General features: G+C 35.8%; 1 long non-coding RNA gene across 2 annotated transcripts in view; it reads left to right on the top strand.

Annotated features, from left to right (window-relative positions):
* Positions 1-17,621, top strand: part of LOC107955487 (uncharacterized) — a 28,825-nt gene extending 11,204 nt beyond the window's left edge. Inside the window, exon 3 of one of the 2 annotated variants that reach the window (XR_005929938.1) lies at positions 17,360-17,621. This is a non-coding gene — a long non-coding RNA (uncharacterized lncRNA). The remainder of the gene's footprint in view (positions 1-17,359) is intronic. The other variant, XR_001699981.2, reaches the window with a different exon arrangement.
* Positions 17,622-17,959: the final 338 nt, after the last annotated feature.

Raw genomic sequence — 17,959 nt, 5'->3', positions numbered from 1 at the left:
TGAGTTTAAGGTTGAACTAAGTGAAAATTAAATTAAGTAGCCATCGTAGTTTAATTTTATTTGAATAATTAAATAAATTTGCATATAGATTCTAATAAAATAAAGTCATCATGACTTTAATTTAATTATTTAACTAAATTAATTATTTTTAAATATATTTTTTAAAGAATATTTAATTATTAAGGCTAAATCGATCAAACTAGCTATTAAGGATAATGCACAAAAGCACAAGAAGACTTATTTCCCTTGGAGTCACCAGCCATGGTACATGAAAACTCCAAGTTAGACTTGAATTCTTCCAAAAGTTAATTAATTTACTATGAATTAGATTGTAAGCCTTGCATATATTCCTCTTGTATACCCCATATTTACCAAAAATGATTTACAAGAATATACATGAAAAATTCTATTGAAATTTAGTGAAAATTTCATTTGAGTAATTTTTTTGTATTTGAATAAATTCTATTTTTCTTAAGTTTTGATTCTAGTTTTGTACAAGTTATAATTACAATAATCTAAAAGTTATAACTCAAGTCTAGAAGTTGAATTTGGTTTGAGATACGCATATAGGAAGTAGTCAACTACCACCTCTGCAAAGTCTAGGTTTTTGTCCTCTGCTCGGTTTTTTTAAGTTAGATCCCACACTCTAAGCGAGAGTTCGAGAATAGTGGAGAACATCATTCAATTGAAAACTTGAAGACTTTGGACTTCAAGTCGAGTGGATAAAAAATCAGGGCATTTCCTAAAGCCCTTTTGTGATTTGGACACCTGACCAAGCCTTGGAACATAAGTATTTTGTTTGATCATATTTATTACTTTAGATTGTTGGAAAGATAGTTTGAAAATAGTGGAACTAAGCACAACAAAATTTTACAAATTTTCATTTAAACTATCCTGTTGTGATGTTTATAGCAATAAACTTATTACACGAATTATACTTGTGTTTTCAGATACGACAGACTTTTTCATTTCTGACTTTCGACATCACGATCTTTTTCACTATCCTTGACCTCTGTTTGCTAGAGCGTGGGCTCTATTCATAAATTAATGAACACTTTAGTGAAACTTTAAGAGCTAGAAACCATAAGATGGACTATGTCGAAAGATAGAATTTATTTGGAAAATAGCTTGACTATATTTTGACAGAATATTGATATATGAGAGGAGTGTATTTGACCTAGCCCTTAGTATCTAATTATAGAGAAGCTAACAAGTGTTTCGGTTGAACACAGTGTAACCGAATAATAACATTTTAATAAAAATTGGCTCCTACTAGGAGTATACAAGCTAAGGGCAACGACAAGACCTCTCTGCGGCTAGGGTTTGTCACTTTTCCTATTAAACTGGGCTTAGTTGGGCCTTATCATTTATTGGGTCAATTATATGTATTATCTAGTCTTTAAATCAACTCATATAATTTCTCAACCTAATAAATATTTTTCATATGCTCAAAATATTATTTATTTATTCATTCATTTAATTAATTAATTAGTTAATTAAGCTAAAATTATTTACTCAACTGAATTCTAATTTCGTTAAAATCATGACAACTTAACCATACTAAAATCTATGAGCAAATTAATTTAATTAACTTGTTCTCATAAAACTATAATGACTTTATTAATTTAATTTTCACTTCGAACTCCAATTATTTAATTACAAAATAAATAATAATTTGAATAAATTAATTTAATTCCCGAGTCATCTCTTGTTTATAGAGACAAAACTCATTCACTACGATAATAATACATGCAATTTATTTCTCTAGTTTGTTGTTTCACACTTTCCATGTCATTGATTAATGCAAACCATCAATGTTATATAGAACTAGTGGAAGGATCGATCAAATATATATAATTAGGGTTAAAATCATTTATAATTAAGTTTCGACTCTTTTTCTATTAATTACAACAGTATTTAGTCATGGAAGCATTTCATTAAGTTACCATAACTGAGTTCTCCCTATTATATACCATTTCGAAAGTTATTTCATCAAGTTCTCATCCAATGACCTTGTCATATGTGTGTTACCCTCATTGGATATCATTAATCTCTTTGAGACAAATTTGTTCTTCCAATATGATCCTATCTTATCTCATGATAATCATTACATCTTTATTCATGAAAGAACAACTACCAACAAATAGTAATTAAATCATTTGTTTTAGGACAAATGACTCGTGACCACGTTACTTTTCATCTATCATATAATGTCAATGAGAGGATATCATTTTCCTTTTTATTGGGCTATGGATTCCACTATTGTAAGTGACGTTGTGTCATGCAAAAATCGTATACCCAACGTACTAGTTTTCAGCTTTATTACTAATTGAACTCAGGCTATCAATACATCAAAGCATACGAGTCACACACAAATAGTTTCACTTACTCAAGATTGAGGTAAGCCACGCTATGAACATCATAAGTGAATAAAGCCTAAACGAATCTAAGATTCACTCTACTTGAGTCTTGTCTGATGCACTATCAATCTAGATAGTTACACCTATGTCTATATATTTTGGGAGTCATTCATCCCGATACCCAAGATAAGGTATCTCCCCAATTGGATTTGATAAAAGGCATATTAGTCTTTTAACCGATTTTCTCAATTTCAATTAAATTAAAGACTATTTAGATTATCTACTAATATAAATTGTCTTCTCGCATTATTATCTGACCTCATAATGCAATGTGTCAATAGGTAAACGTTAGATATCAATGAGCTAATATTTGCTTTCATTTTGCTTTGCATTCAAAAACTGTTGAGGACAATATACAAAAGATATTAATGGTAACGATGGAGTTTTATTAAGTCAATTTGTTTAAAATAATTACAAGTACATAGACGTAATCACTACACTAAGGGCACTAGATTCCAAAAATTAGATATCATGACAAAGATCCGTTATAAAAAAATTAAAATTCCACTATGCCAACTCTGACATGTTTTCTAAACGATATTTTAACATTGTTGAGTACGACCAGTCCTTATAAGCAATGGTCATTCTACCAAGTCTTCTTTCTTCATGGCATGTATAATAGTGGTGTAGGTTGTATTCATATGAGTGTGTTGCTCAAAATTTGAGTGAGCCAAAGTTCATTCTCTTTTTCAATCTAGTTGTGGTGTGTTTCTTGGTTGATTAAATTTTGAATCAGACTTGTAGTTTTGTGTATTATCCATGTTTTTCTCTTTTTCTTAGAGTTGATAAAGCTTGGTGGGTTGTATATAAATAATGGCATATCTTAGAGATTTGTGAAACACCCTTGCAAAGAAATTAGTGATGGCCCACTTTTTATTAAGTTACTTTAATCTCAATGGAGTAACATTAAACCTTTTGATGTACTCTCTTAGGGTTTCATCGGGGTTCTATTTAACAATTATCATATTTACAAGTGTACACACTGCAATTACATGGCTGCCAAAATCTATTAGGAAATTAATACTAAACTCGTTGAAGTTGACAACAAAACCTGGTGTTAAGGAATACCACTATGCTATTAACAAACTTTTAAGGGTTATAGGGAAGACATGACATTGTATTGCATCAGAAATGCCTTAAGATCATAGAATGGTTTGAAATGATTAGGATGATTAGCAAGGTTTGTAGCCTAGTCATGTGACCGAAGATAGTTTGAGTTTTGGTGGCACTTTAGCTTGACGAATCACTAAAGAGAAGGGGTAGTGTTTTGTGATTAACAATTCATAAATATCTTTCTAAGATTGCTTAAGGTTTTTTAGTTCTTGTTTTAGGTCAACCATTTGCTTTGTTAGGTCAGGGCTGTAAAAAGGATATTAAACCCATTAAAATACACATTATATATTTATGTCTTGCTAATGTTTATTAGAGTTAAGGTCATCATAATGATGTGTGGGCTTGTTGATTTTGTTGATGTTGTTCGAGACTTTTAGGTCCCTTATTTAGCACTTAATGTTTAGGGTTGATTTAACTGGCTTCGTTGACCTTGCAAAAGTTGTTTGGTTTAGCATTTTTTTGTGATGTAAGGGTGGATGTGAAGATTTGTAGTTGAGCAACGTATTGGGGATGATAATTTGGTTGCTGGCATGATGAAGCTGAGGAGAAGGTAGTGTAATCATAATATGGTTGGTGATGAGTGTATGCCTGATTGAACACATCTAATAGACTGTATTTAACACAAATGAGGTTAACCTATGTAATTGAAACTGTTCTGGATACAAGTGGGGTTAGCCTATGCAAAGTAGGATGTAACACCCCTAACCCATCTTCGCCGTCAAATTAGGGTTACGAATTATTATGACAATTAACAAATCTCATAACATCACAAAACCAACCAAATATTAATTTAAATATAAACTATACATAACCAATCATCATTCATGGAATTCATACAAAAATGAGCCTTAAAATCGAGTTTATGAGACCCTAAAATTAGTTTGTAAACAACTAGGGACTAATTTAAAACAAACAGAAAAATGTAAAAAATAAAAATAAAAACAGGGATCACACGATCGTGTGGCTCAGGGACATGATTATGTGGCCAAACCGTGCACAGTTCAAAAATGGAGTCACACGGCCGTGTAACAACCTGTGACAGTGAGAAACAAACCTGCACCAAAATTTAATAGGTCACATGGTCATGTGGTATAACCGTGTGTGGCATACGGTCGTGTGACAGCCAGTGTCTCAAGCCGTGTGCACCTAAAATGACTTCCAAAACAAGTAATTTCATACACTATTTCTTAATTACCAAACCATATCCAACCATTTTCACCTATTCAAAACACATATAAACATGTCAAAAATATACCAAAAACATACAACCTATGTTCCTAACCAATATGCTCACACTGGCACCACAAATCAACACTAATCTCAATTCATATTTATTATATACACGTTCTTACCTTATAAACTAATCAAACATATCTATACATCTATTTCATTTTCATCCAATGAAACAAACATCAAACTACTTTCATAAGGCATATAGCAAATGGTCAAAAACACTTATATAGATATATCATTGCCATCACACACCAAAATCAACCAAAATTAATAATTAAGATTCACATCATTAAACACATCTCATATTTCAATTAACACAAAACATATCCATAATCCTTATAACATATATATACCAAAACCCTATTTACATGCCACTTATAACTGAATCAAAATAAACAAATTAGTTACCGAATAAGTTGTCAGATAGAGTGATCTCCAAAAGCAATCCGATCGATAGTTCAAGTTCGACGATATACAAGGAAGAAAAATCAACACAGGGTGAGCTTACGTAAAGCTTAATAAGTTTGTAATAAACTTCAACTTTAACTTACCATAAAGGATGAAATTTAAACATTTTACAAGATAATTCAATATCATGGTCATGAGTTCATTAATTACCAATACACATCATAAGTCTCACAAGGTTAATGAGTATATATATATATAAAATATACATGAAAAGCACACTTGGTACATAAATACCAACCATTACATATTCATTTAACATTTCACATCTTCATTTCAAGACACTTCATTTAACCATTTCATATTACCATTCATTTACACATTTAATACATAATTATTTTGTATATCACATTTCATTTCAATAATTTATATAAATATCTTCATTCATTGTCTAATTCCATTTAACCCTTTCATATATTCCATTTCATTTTACACCTTTAACACTCAATGAACCAAATAAAATAACATTGGATACATGAGAACAATGCTCACACAAAGTGTGCCTGTAACAGTAACTGTAATTGCAAATGATCAGACGAGCTATGAAATGGGTTTCCTCATAGGAGCTGTAGGTCGGGATATTAGGCTACACGATACTGCTCACATGATCTGTGTAGAATCTGCAACAAATGCAGGACCTCATCCATTGGTAGGACATCCAAGATCGGCACCCAAATTGTAATAACCTTAATGACATGTCATTTGAATCCTAAGCCTTCACAAAGTTCATACGGGCCACTATCCATTCCAATTCATTCAAATTTCTTCATATCATACCATTACAAGAACGTATCCATATAATTTGTATTTACGATCATAATAATTAACTTAGCTAATATGGTAATTCAAATCATTTCATTAATTACTATATATCAATTAATCCAATTCATCACTTATCATTTATCAAACAAATGAACTCAATCACAACATATATAGATCATTATTAAATCACAAAATAACAACTAATTAGTTAAACCAATTTACGGACTTATCTAATCTTAATAGCTATGAACACCATTTTTCCTTTCTTGCAATTATCAACCAACTGATGCTTTTTTATCTAAATATAATAATTTTATTCAATTAACCAATTCAAATATCATAAAATACTAGAATTCATATATTTGACCATTAATCGTCATTTTAAAATTTTTCTCTAAACTTTTATTTTTTATTCAATTTAGTCCCTAAAACCAAATTTATTATATCTTTCAAATTCAAGCTTTGATTTTCAATCCAATTACAATTACACCGTTTTAAAGCCCTTAAAAACATAAATTATAGAAATCTCATAACAATTTTTACATTATTACAATTTGGTCCTTACACACAAAACCAACAAAATTTACTTAACAAATTAGTCTGCATTCATAAATAAGCTCACAACCATACAATTAAACATCAAAAGCTTCAATTTTCATCAATTTAAACATTTTTAAAACTTTAACAACTTTGAAAAAAGAGATATGAATTAATTGGACCTAATTGCAACGATCTCAAAATTATAAAAATTACTAAAAACAAACACCTGGGGGACTTACATGCAATGGCGGATCGAACTTGAATAAACTATGGCTATGGTTTTCTTGTTTTATTTCTAAATTCGGTGAAGAAGAAACTGGAAAATGAAAGATGATAATGGATGTTTTATTATTATAAGATTTAATATTAATTTAACTAATCATTTTGATTTAAAATCTAAATAAAACCTACCATAACCGGCCACTAATAAGAAAAAGGGAAATTTTCAACATAAAACCCTTAATATTAATTAATTCAACCTTTTAACAAATAAAAATAAATATCGATTAACTTTTATAACTTTTACAATTTAGTCTTTTTTTCTTAATTAATATCCAAACGTCAAAATTTTTGGATCAAGTTTTAATATACCTATTTGGCAACTCTGAAAATATTTTTTATTAAATATTTACAGGCTCAGTTTATAGAAATGAGATCTCGAAACCTCATTTTTTAAAGCCACTTGAATTTAAGGACAAACCACTTGTACTTAAATTTTCATTCACTTACTAAAAATTATTAAATCAAAATTCAATATAATTTTATATTTGACTCATAAATATTAAACAATAATATTTACAGACTCACTCGTCGGATTTGTAGCCTCAAAACCATTGTTTCCAACAACACAGAAAAATGGGTTGTTACATAAGAAGTTCAACAATAACAATGGTATTAAACGAGATAAATGGCACAATGGACAACAATACAATAAATACTAAAGGGAAATGTAAGGATGATGAGAGTATGTTTAAGGCACTAAGGAATATAAGGTTAGAGGGTTGTAATAGTAAGCAAAGGTGGGAGTTTAGCTAACTTTAGTGGAATTAGACATGGTAAGCATTTGATGCATGTTAGGGTTCCAACTACATAGGAACAATGTGGCTAGTGGCAACATCAAATGTGAAGTTCTCAACAATAGAAGAGTTACCAATGGTGTTATGTGGATTGGATTTGGTATCAAGAGGATTATTTTCATTGTTAAATGAGTTGGCTTCAGTATCGATAAGGATAGCTTCAATGGTGGGATTCATGCCTCTTTGCTCGTTCCCACAAATGGTATTAAATATTACCATCTTCTTAGGATTAAGATGGGTTGGAGGTTTGTAACACCCCAAACCCAGCCCAGACATTATGGCCGAATCTGGCGGCATTACATGAGAGTGCTTTTATAAAAGCTTAGTAAGTTAAAATCATCCAGATTATTATCTTTACTTAAATCGGGAAATCCTTATTCCATTAATTATTAGAAAACCGTTCTTTTACGCAGAAGCTAAAACATCAATAATTCATAAATCAACAACTTAACAATTTAAAAACCCCCAAAAAAACCCAAAACAAATAGCTCAAGTCCAAAAATTAAATCTCAAAACAAATATAGGAAAAAAAATTAACAGATGAAATAAACGTTACTAAAAAATCCATGAGTCTAACAGTGGTCACCATCGAGCCCTCCACCACACTGATCCATCTACTGCTGAGGATTACCTGACATAAAATAAATAAAAGGGTGAGTTTTCGCAAACTCAGTGTGTACATCCCTACAAACAGCATGCATACAAACAAATAACAAAATACAGATATTCAGCCTTAGCCATACAGATATCACATGCAGATCAGATCAGATATCAGAGAATAGAAATCATGCCCACCAACCCTGCACACCATCTCCGTCCAACCTAACACACCATATGGGGATAAAGTCGACCCATCCAGCCCTACACACCAAGTATGGGGATAAAATCGACTCATCCAACCCTACACACCAAGTGGTACTGTAAAACAGTACATAACAGATATGTGCAGCGTAGCTACCCGATAATAGGCTAATCGCCTCTCGGATTTCCTTCTCTTCACAACAACCCAACCCAATGCAATGCATCATAAATATCGTGGCATGCTTATATGCAGAAATCAGATCATATCATAGCAGAACAGATATATGAAATTAGGCAGATACACATGCTTATTGAACATGCTTTACATACAACACAGTAATCATTCATAGTATAGGGTCTAAATAACGCTTACTGACCCTACAGGCAGGTCACCGTCGACTTAGGCGACTCGTGAAACCTTATAGAACATTTTAGGAAAATTGGGTTCACACGCCCGTGTGCCCGCGCCCAACTTGGCTTTGCCCGTGTGGATCACACGGCCTGGCCCAATGTCCTACACGCTCGTGTGACCCACACGCCCGTGCGGCCTACACGGCCCAATTGGTCGAGCTCGTACCTCGCATAAGGCCTCGCCGCCTCACACGCCCGTGTCTGTCGCGCTAGTGTGGCTCGCGCATGGCCTGGCTCATCAGTGACACACCCGTGTCTCACGAAGCAAGCTACCACACGGGCAAACCACACGCCAATGTGGCGACAACATGCTACTTTTCTGCTTTCGTCGAAAACTCATTTTCTACTCGATCGGAGTACACACCTGGTTCGTTTTGGCTGCTAATCTAACGACGAGCACTCCAAAGCCTAAAATCAAAAATACCGAACCCAAAATCAATCACTTAAATCGACATCCTTAAGAACTGCCAAATCCCGAAAAAGAGATCTACTTACTTCAACGAAGAACGGTGATTCCTCGCTGTTAAAAACTCGGTTAGTGATCCACAGATCCTTGAATATCCCTAAACAGCAACCAAAATCCTTCTTTAAACAAACTCCAAAGAAAAACACGTAACTCAATTTAAAGCGATACTTACCGAATGGACAGAATTGCTAGTTATACGTCTAAGCTTATTGAAAAAGAAGAAAAACAAAAGAGAGGGGAAGGAGAAAGATGATTTTTGGCAGCAAGGTTTTTGGAGAAAACAAAAAAAAAGACGATAGGAAACAAAAAGAATGTCTTTATTCCAAAAAGAATGGAATAAACCCTAATTTTCCTTAAAACCCCAACTCAGATTTCTAACAAGCCCAACTCTTAATTGCAACTTGCAGCAAAAATAATCTCATCACCACTGTAGGGAATCGAACCCCTGACCGTAAGCATATTCTCTTACCACTTAACCACTAGACCAGTAGGCCCATTCTGTTAAGTTTTTTCCCATAATTCATTATAAGCCCACTGACCTCAAGTCAGGCTTTATTCAATAAAAACTAAAATTTAGCCCAAGTTAAAGCTTGAACTTGGGACCTCCCAAACACACCCCAGAGCACATTATCACTAAACCTACATATATTTAAACCAAAAATAACTCGAAACACAGATTCAGACACTTCCAAGCCCAACACTTACAAAAGCCGAAACTACAGAAATTTGGGGCGTTACAACTCTACCCCCTTAAAGAAAATTCGTCCTCAAATTTTACCCGATCAAAAAAGGTGAGGATACTATTGACGTTTCAAACCGTCTGGCTCCTAAGAAGCCTCCTCAGTGCTATGATTCCGCCACAACACCTTCACTAAGGGAATAGATTTCCTATGCAGAATTTTAACGTCGCGATTTAAAATCTGAACTGGCTCCTCCTCAAACATCAGATTTGGTCTAACCTTAATCTTCTCTATAGGCACAATGTGAGTAGGACCGGAGTGATAGCATCTCAACATCAATACGTAAAATACGTCATGTATACGATCCAACTCTAGAGGTAGTTCCAACTGATATGCGACTCGCCCCACTCGCTTCAGAATTTGGTACGGCCCAATAAATCGAGGACTCAGCTTGCCCTTACAACCGAACCTCAGAACCTTTTTCCATGACGAGACTTTAAGAAAAACTATGTCTCCTACAGAATACTCGATGTCTTTCCTTTTCAAATCAGCATAGGACTTTTGTCTATCAGAAGCCGCTTTTAGTCAATCACGAATCACGTAGACTTTATCCTTAGCCTCTGATACTAACTCCGGACCCAGAATACGTCGTTCACCTAACTCAGTCCAGCACAAATGAATGCGACACTTATGACCATATAGTGCCTCATATGGTGTCATCTGAATACTAGACTGATAGTTGTTATTATAAGCAAACTCTGCCAATGACAAGTACTCCTCCCAACTACCACGGAAATCCATAACACAACCCTCAACATATCCTCCAATAACTGAATCACCCTCTCTAACTGACCATCTGTCTGAGGATGAAAAGCAGTACTGAAATCCAGATGAGAACCCAAAGCTTCATGAAGTTTCTACCAAAACTGAGACGTAAAACGATGATCCTTATCGGAGATGATCGAAACAGGAACCCCATGCAACCTCACTATCTCGGAAATGTAGAGCTTAGCCAGCTTTAGCAAGGAGAAGTCCGTCTTAACCAGAATGAAATGTGTAAACTTGGCCAATAGATCCACGACGACCCAAATAGAATCCTTCCAAGTTGGTGTTAGGGGTAACCCACTAACGAAGTCCACCGCTACTCGCTCCCATTTCCACATTGATATCCTTACTGGTTGAAGCAAACCCGAAGGTAACTATTGCTCAGCCTTAACCTGCTAACAAGTCATACAGCGAGCAACAAAATCGGTAACCTCACGCTTTAACCCTAGCCACCAATACAACTCTTGAAGATCCCTAGACATTTTGTTGCCATCAGGATGCATAGCGTAAGGGCTACTATACGCCTCCTTCAGAATCGACAACCTCAATTCTTCATCATTAGGTACACAGATCCTATCTCGGAAACGCAACACCCCATTACTGTCAATCCTAAAATCAGTGGTAGTGCTAGCCTCAACCTGACGGAATCGTAACTCAAGAGACTTATCTCCCAACTACTTATCCTTAATCTGATCCAACCACGTTGACTTAACCTGCAGCTCAGCCAGAAGGCTTCCATCGTCATAAAGACTCAATTAAGCGAACATCGCCCTCAAATCGGTCATCACCCTACGACTTAAAGTATCTGCCACCACATTGGCTTTACCCAGATGGTACTCGATAACGTAGTCATAATCCTTAAGCAGCAACACCTACGATGCTATCTAAAGTTTATCTCTTTCTGAGTAAGGAGATACTTGAGGCTCTTGTGATCAGTGTAGATGATACACTTCTCACCGTACAAGTAATACCTCTAGATCTTAAGAGCAAAAACCACCACTGCCAACTCCAAATCATGTGTCGGATAATTAACCTCGTAAGTCTTGAGCTGACGAGATGCATACGCGACCACATTACCATCCTGTATCAAGACGTAATCCAAACCCACATGTGATGCATCATTGTAAACCACGAAATCCTTGCCAGATTCAAGTTGTATCAGAACTGGAGCTTGAGTCAAGACTGTCTTAAGCTTCTCAAAGCTCTCCTGCTGAGTGTCCTTCTAAACAAAGGGAACTCCCTTACGTAGTAACTTAGTCAACGGCACTACAATCAACGATAACCCTTCTACGAATCATCGATAATAACCTGCCAAACCCAAAAAACTATGAACCTTTGACACACTCTTCGGCTATTTGCAATCCAACACAGCCTCAACCTTACGAGGATCCACTCTAATCCCCTCTGCAGAAACTACATGTCCTAGAAATGTCACTTCTCGAAGCCAGAATTTACACTTACTAAACTTCGCATATAGCTGTTTCTCCCGAAGAATCTGCAGAACCGCCCGCAGATGCATGTCGTGCTCATCCTCAGTCCTAGAGTAAACCAAGATGTCATCGATAAATACAACCACAAACTAATCTAAGTAGGGTTGGAACACCCGATTCATTAGGTTCATGAACATCGCTGGTGTATTAGTCAACCCAAAAGGTACAACTAGAAACTCGTAATGTCCATACCGAGTCCTAAATGTCGTTTTATGCACATCAGCCTCCTTTACTCTCAACTGATGATATCCTAATCGCAGATCAATTTTAGAGAACACAAAAGCCCCTCTGAACTGATCGAATAAATTGTCTATCCTCGGAAGTGGGTATTTATTCTTAACTGTCAACTTATTCAACTGATTATAGTCGATGCACATCCTCATCATACCGTTCTTCTTATTTACGAACAAAACTGGTGCTCTCCATGGAGACACACTAGGACGAATAAATCCATAATTTAATAGCTCCTGAACTTGAGCCTTCAGTTCTGCCACAAGTGCATGTTGTCTCGCCTCAGTCGGGCCAGCACCCCTGCTAGGTGCTCTCTGACCTTGACCCATACCGTTATCACCGCTAGCCTATCCTCGGCCCCTAGATGGCCGTTGTACTCCTCTCGGCGGCTGCACAGTCTCAACAACCAGAGCTTGCACCTGATTACCCCTCAGCGGACAATCCTTAACTCGATGTTTAGTCAATTCACACCTCAAACAAACGCCAGTAGATTTCCAACATTCGTCTAGATGGTGTCTATTATATAGCTAACAGATCGCCACCCCAACAGGTGCAACAGTAGGCCCAACTCTAACGGACCCGTCAGTCCTGGCCTTTTTCTTAGGCCTCATCCCAGAACTAGTAGACTCAGAATCTCTCTTAACTTTCCCTTTCTCAAGGTTTTGGTACTCAGAGCGCTTCACTTCCTTGGCTATCTTGGCCTGCTCGACCAAGACTGAGAAATTCTGCTCCCTCTGAGGAGCTATCAGAACTCGCAGACTATCACGAAGACTATCCTCAAATTGAACACAGCGCTCATACTCATTCGTCACCATGCCCCTCGCATAGCGACTCAGCCTCAGAAATTTGGCCTCATACCTAGCCACTTAACGGTCTTCCTGAGTGAGATTCAGAAACTCACGTTGCCTAGCATCAGTGTAGCTAGCTCCCACATACTTACTCTGATAGGTGGTTTTAAACAAATCCCAAGTCAACCTATCAGGCTGAGTACCCTTCTTAACGGTCAACCACTACTGGTACGCCTCACCGCGAAGTAGAGACACAGTCCCCTTGAGCTTTTACTCATCAGTAAAATCCAAATCACCCATTATGCGCTCTGTGGTCTCCATCCAATACTCGGCCACAGTCAGAGCAACTCTAGCGATGCTCCTAAATATCTCAGCCCCATTCGACCGAAGACGTTCCGTAACTGACCCACGGCCTTCAGATCCAACATTAACCCCAACGACCCTCTCCAAAATTAGTAGCATGACCTGAGACAGTGCGTCATCACTAGCTGTACGGTCCTAAGACTCAACACCAGTCTCAGTAACAAGTGACACCGGCGTCTCGCTAGTGTCCAGATTAAGGATCGTATCAAATGCGAAGGACTCAGTTCGAATCCCTCTATGGCCTCTACCTCGGCCTTTAGTACCTCATCTACGAGTACCACGTGTGCTCATCGTAACTATCGAATTAATCTGTATTTAGAAGTTTTATGCACATTAGTTTACAATTTCGATAATCATTAACAGATATTTTATGCAATATAATAATAGTGTTTCAGAGTCAGTTATCGCGAGTAATAAGCTCACTATAGTTTCAGTTTACACTACCTAAGTGTTCCAGTAAAGTACTACTTATAGTAGTCTCACAATACATACATAGTGTTTCAGACAAATACAGACAATATTTCATTTAAGCATGCTTCAGATAGTATATATCAGAGTTTAAGAGAATTTACAGGATCGGTACCGGAGACTCGGTGTACCACATACTTATTATCAAAATACTTCAAATTGTTTCACAAATCATTTTCTTTAAACCCAATTTTGAAACCCAAAATTCACAGTCGAGTTCTGAACCGGGCTCTAATACCACTAAATGTAACACCCCAAACCCGACCTAAACGTTATGGCCGAATCTGGCAGCGTTACATGAGAATACTTTTATAAAAGCTTAGTAAGTTAAAATCATCCAGATTATTATCTTTACTTAAATCGAGAAATACGCATTCCATTAATTATTTGAAAACCCTTCTTTTACGCGGAAGCTAAAACATCAATAATTCGTAAATTAACAACTTAACAATTTTAAAACACCAAAATAAACCCAAAACAAATAGTTCAAGTCTAAAAATTAAATCCCAAAAAAATATAGGAAAAAAATTAAACAGATGAAATAAACGTTACTCAAAAATCCATGAGTCTAACAGTGGTCACCATCGAGCCCTTCGCCACACCGATCCATCTACTGCTGAGGTTACCTGACATAAAATAAATAAAGGGGTGAGTTTTTGCAAACTCAGTGTGTACATCCCTACAAACAACATGCATACAAACAGATAACAGAATACAAATATTCGGCCTTAGCCATACAGATATTGCATGCAGATCAGATCCGATATCAGAGAACAAAAATCATGCCTACCAACCCTACACACCATCTCCGTCCAACCCAACACACCATGTGCGGATAAAGTCGACCCACCCAGCCCTACACACCAAGTGGTACTGTAAAACAGTACATAATAGATATGTGCAGCATAACTGCCTGATAATAGGCTAATCGCTTCTCCGACTTTCTTCTTTTCACAACAACCCAACCCAATGCAATGCATCATAAATATCGTGGTATGCTTATATGCAGAAATTAGATCATATCATAGCAGAACTGATATATGAAATCAGGCAGATGTACATGCTTATTGAACATGTTTTACATACAACACAGTAATTATTCATAGTATGGGGTCTAAATAATGCTTACCGACCCTACAGGCAGGTCACTGTCGACTTAGGCGATCCGTGCAACCTTACAGAACATTTTAGGAAAATTGGGCTCACACGCCCGTGTGCCCCGCCTGTGTGGGCTTACATACCCGTGTGGCCCACACGACCCAACTTAGCTTTGCCCGTGTGGATCACACGGCCTGGGCCAAAGTCCCACACGCCCATGCAGCCTACACGGACCAATTGGTCGAGCCCGTGCCTCACATACGGCCTCGCCAGCCTCACACGCCGGTGTCTGTAGCGCCCGTGTGGCATGCGCACGGCCTGGCTCGTCAGTGACACGCCCGTGTCTCGCGACGCTGGCTACCACACGGGCAGACCACACGCCCGTGTGGCGTCGATAGGCCACTTTTTTACTTTCACTAAAAACTCATTTTCTACGCAATTGGAGTACACACCTGGTTTGTTTTCTTTGCTAATCCAATAACAAGCACTCCAAAGCTTAAAATCGAAAATACCGAACCCAAAATCAATCACTTAAATCGACATCCTTAAGAACTGTCAAATCTTGAAAGAGAGATCTACTTACCTTCAATGATGAACGGTGATTCCTCGCTGTTAAAAACTCGATTAGTGATCTACAGATCCTTGAATATTCCCTAAACAGCAACCAAAATCCTTCTTTAAACAAACTCCAAAGGAAAACACGTAACTCAAATTAAAGCGATACTTACTGAATCGATAGAACCGTTAGCTATACGTCTAAGCTTATCGAAAAAGAAGAAAAAAAGAGAGGGGAAGGAGAAAGATGATTTTCGGCAGCAAGGTTTTTGGGGAAAACAAAAGAAAATACGGAAGAAAACAAAAAGAATGCCTTTATTCCAAAAAGAAGGGAATAAACCCTAATTTCCCTTAAAACCCCAACTCAGATTTCTGATAAGCCCAACTCTTAATTGCAACTTGCAACAAAAATAATCCCATCGCCACTGTAGGGAATTGAACCCCTAACCCTAAGCGTATTCCCTTGCTACTTAACCACCAGACTAGCAAACCCATTCTGTTAAGTTTTTTCCCATAATTCATTATAAGCCCACTAACCTCAAGTCAGGCTTTATTCAATAAAAACCAAATTTTAGCCCAAGTTAAAGCTTGAACTTGGGACTTCCCAAACACACCCCAGAGCACATTATCACTAAACTCACATATATTTAAACCCAAAATAACTTGAAACACAGATTCAAACACTTCCAAGCCCAACACTTACAAAAGCTGAAACTACAAAAATTTGGGGCGTTACAGGTTGTTTCTGGATTTGTGAGGACTTTGTGCTTACAGGACAAAAGGAAGAACTACGAGGGGTGGTGGAGCTTGTGATATAAGATGCTATTCAATGCTTAAGTCAGTTAGGAGATGAGAGCTTGAGGGAATATTTCAGCAAGGGAAAGGTTGAAAGTGCGTGATAACTAGTGCTAGTGTCCTTGATCCAATAGAACTATCTCCAAACCCTTTGTTGATCTCACCTTGTAACTTGTGACAGGTAGTATTGTTAAATTAATAGTTATTCATTGCTTGCCTGCCAGTTAACCATCTTGTAAGGTTTAGGCTTTTGAGATTTATTAATTCCTTTTTGTTTAGAGCCTATTAATTTAACTCTAATTTTATAAAAATTAATAATATAACAAGATATACTTTATAAATACATCAAATATATAATAACATTGCTAATTACTCCACCTATTCAATAATAAATTTGTGTGAGTTTTAAATTGATTTACATAAAATCCAGTTTAATAATAAAATCATGTGATTCTCTCTCTTCTCTTTTCATTCCATAGAATCTTCATCAATTACTTTAATGGGGTACCTTCTCTCCTTCCTTTCAAGCATCTATCTATCCTTTATTTAGGGTGAAACCCATTATTTATAATTCTACCTTTGAGATGCCATTTGTCAGAAAGCTTGATCCTGTTTTGCATCTAATGGGTGTCAACCAGGCATTAAATGGGTTCTAAAAAAGTAGGTTATAAACCATAATCTTTTATTAAGTAAAGCACTTAAAAGAGCTAATCAATAAAAGCTAAAAGAAGTCTTGATAAAGATTATAATTTAACCTTTTGTTTTGATCCTCTTGGTAGGTTTGTGCAGAAAGGAACCAATGGAGGCATGCCAGACCCCCTTCATCCATTTAAAGGTATCCAAAATTTGGAACAGATTACCATATTCAAAAGGGAAAAAGAAATTCCTTAGAATTTGGCTGAAATGGAGTGTCAACAAATCATGAATCACTGTTTCACAACTTTCATTATTTCCGTCTTTGTTAAAACAACATAAAAGAAAGTATCCTTTTGCTTATGCATGCTTTTAATTGTAATATATTATATATTCACAATCACAAGTGAGGAGGTTAGCCTAAGCTGAAAAATTTATTGTTGATTTTAAGTTATAACTTTTTTTGGTATATTATTTAAAATTAAATATTGAATATATTTATATTGTTTAATAAATTATAATATAATCTTCAATAGAATAAAAAAAAGGATATATTTAAAAAACTATTGAAAATGGAAAATTTCAACTTTTAATATTTTAAATTTTTATTTGATACAAAATTTTCAACAAAAAAATGTTGAATAAGATAAATAGATAGGTAGTTGCTTACCACTTAAGGTAAAAAATATTAAGTTAATTTTATTTTATTAAAAAAATTATATTATATTTTAAAAAAATTCAAATTA

Source organism: Gossypium hirsutum, chromosome A07 (genome assembly GCF_007990345.1).
Source record: "Gossypium hirsutum isolate 1008001.06 chromosome A07, Gossypium_hirsutum_v2.1, whole genome shotgun sequence".
NCBI lineage: Eukaryota > Viridiplantae > Streptophyta > Magnoliopsida > Malvales > Malvaceae > Gossypium > Gossypium hirsutum.
This window is presented reverse-complemented; position numbering and strand designations above follow the sequence as displayed.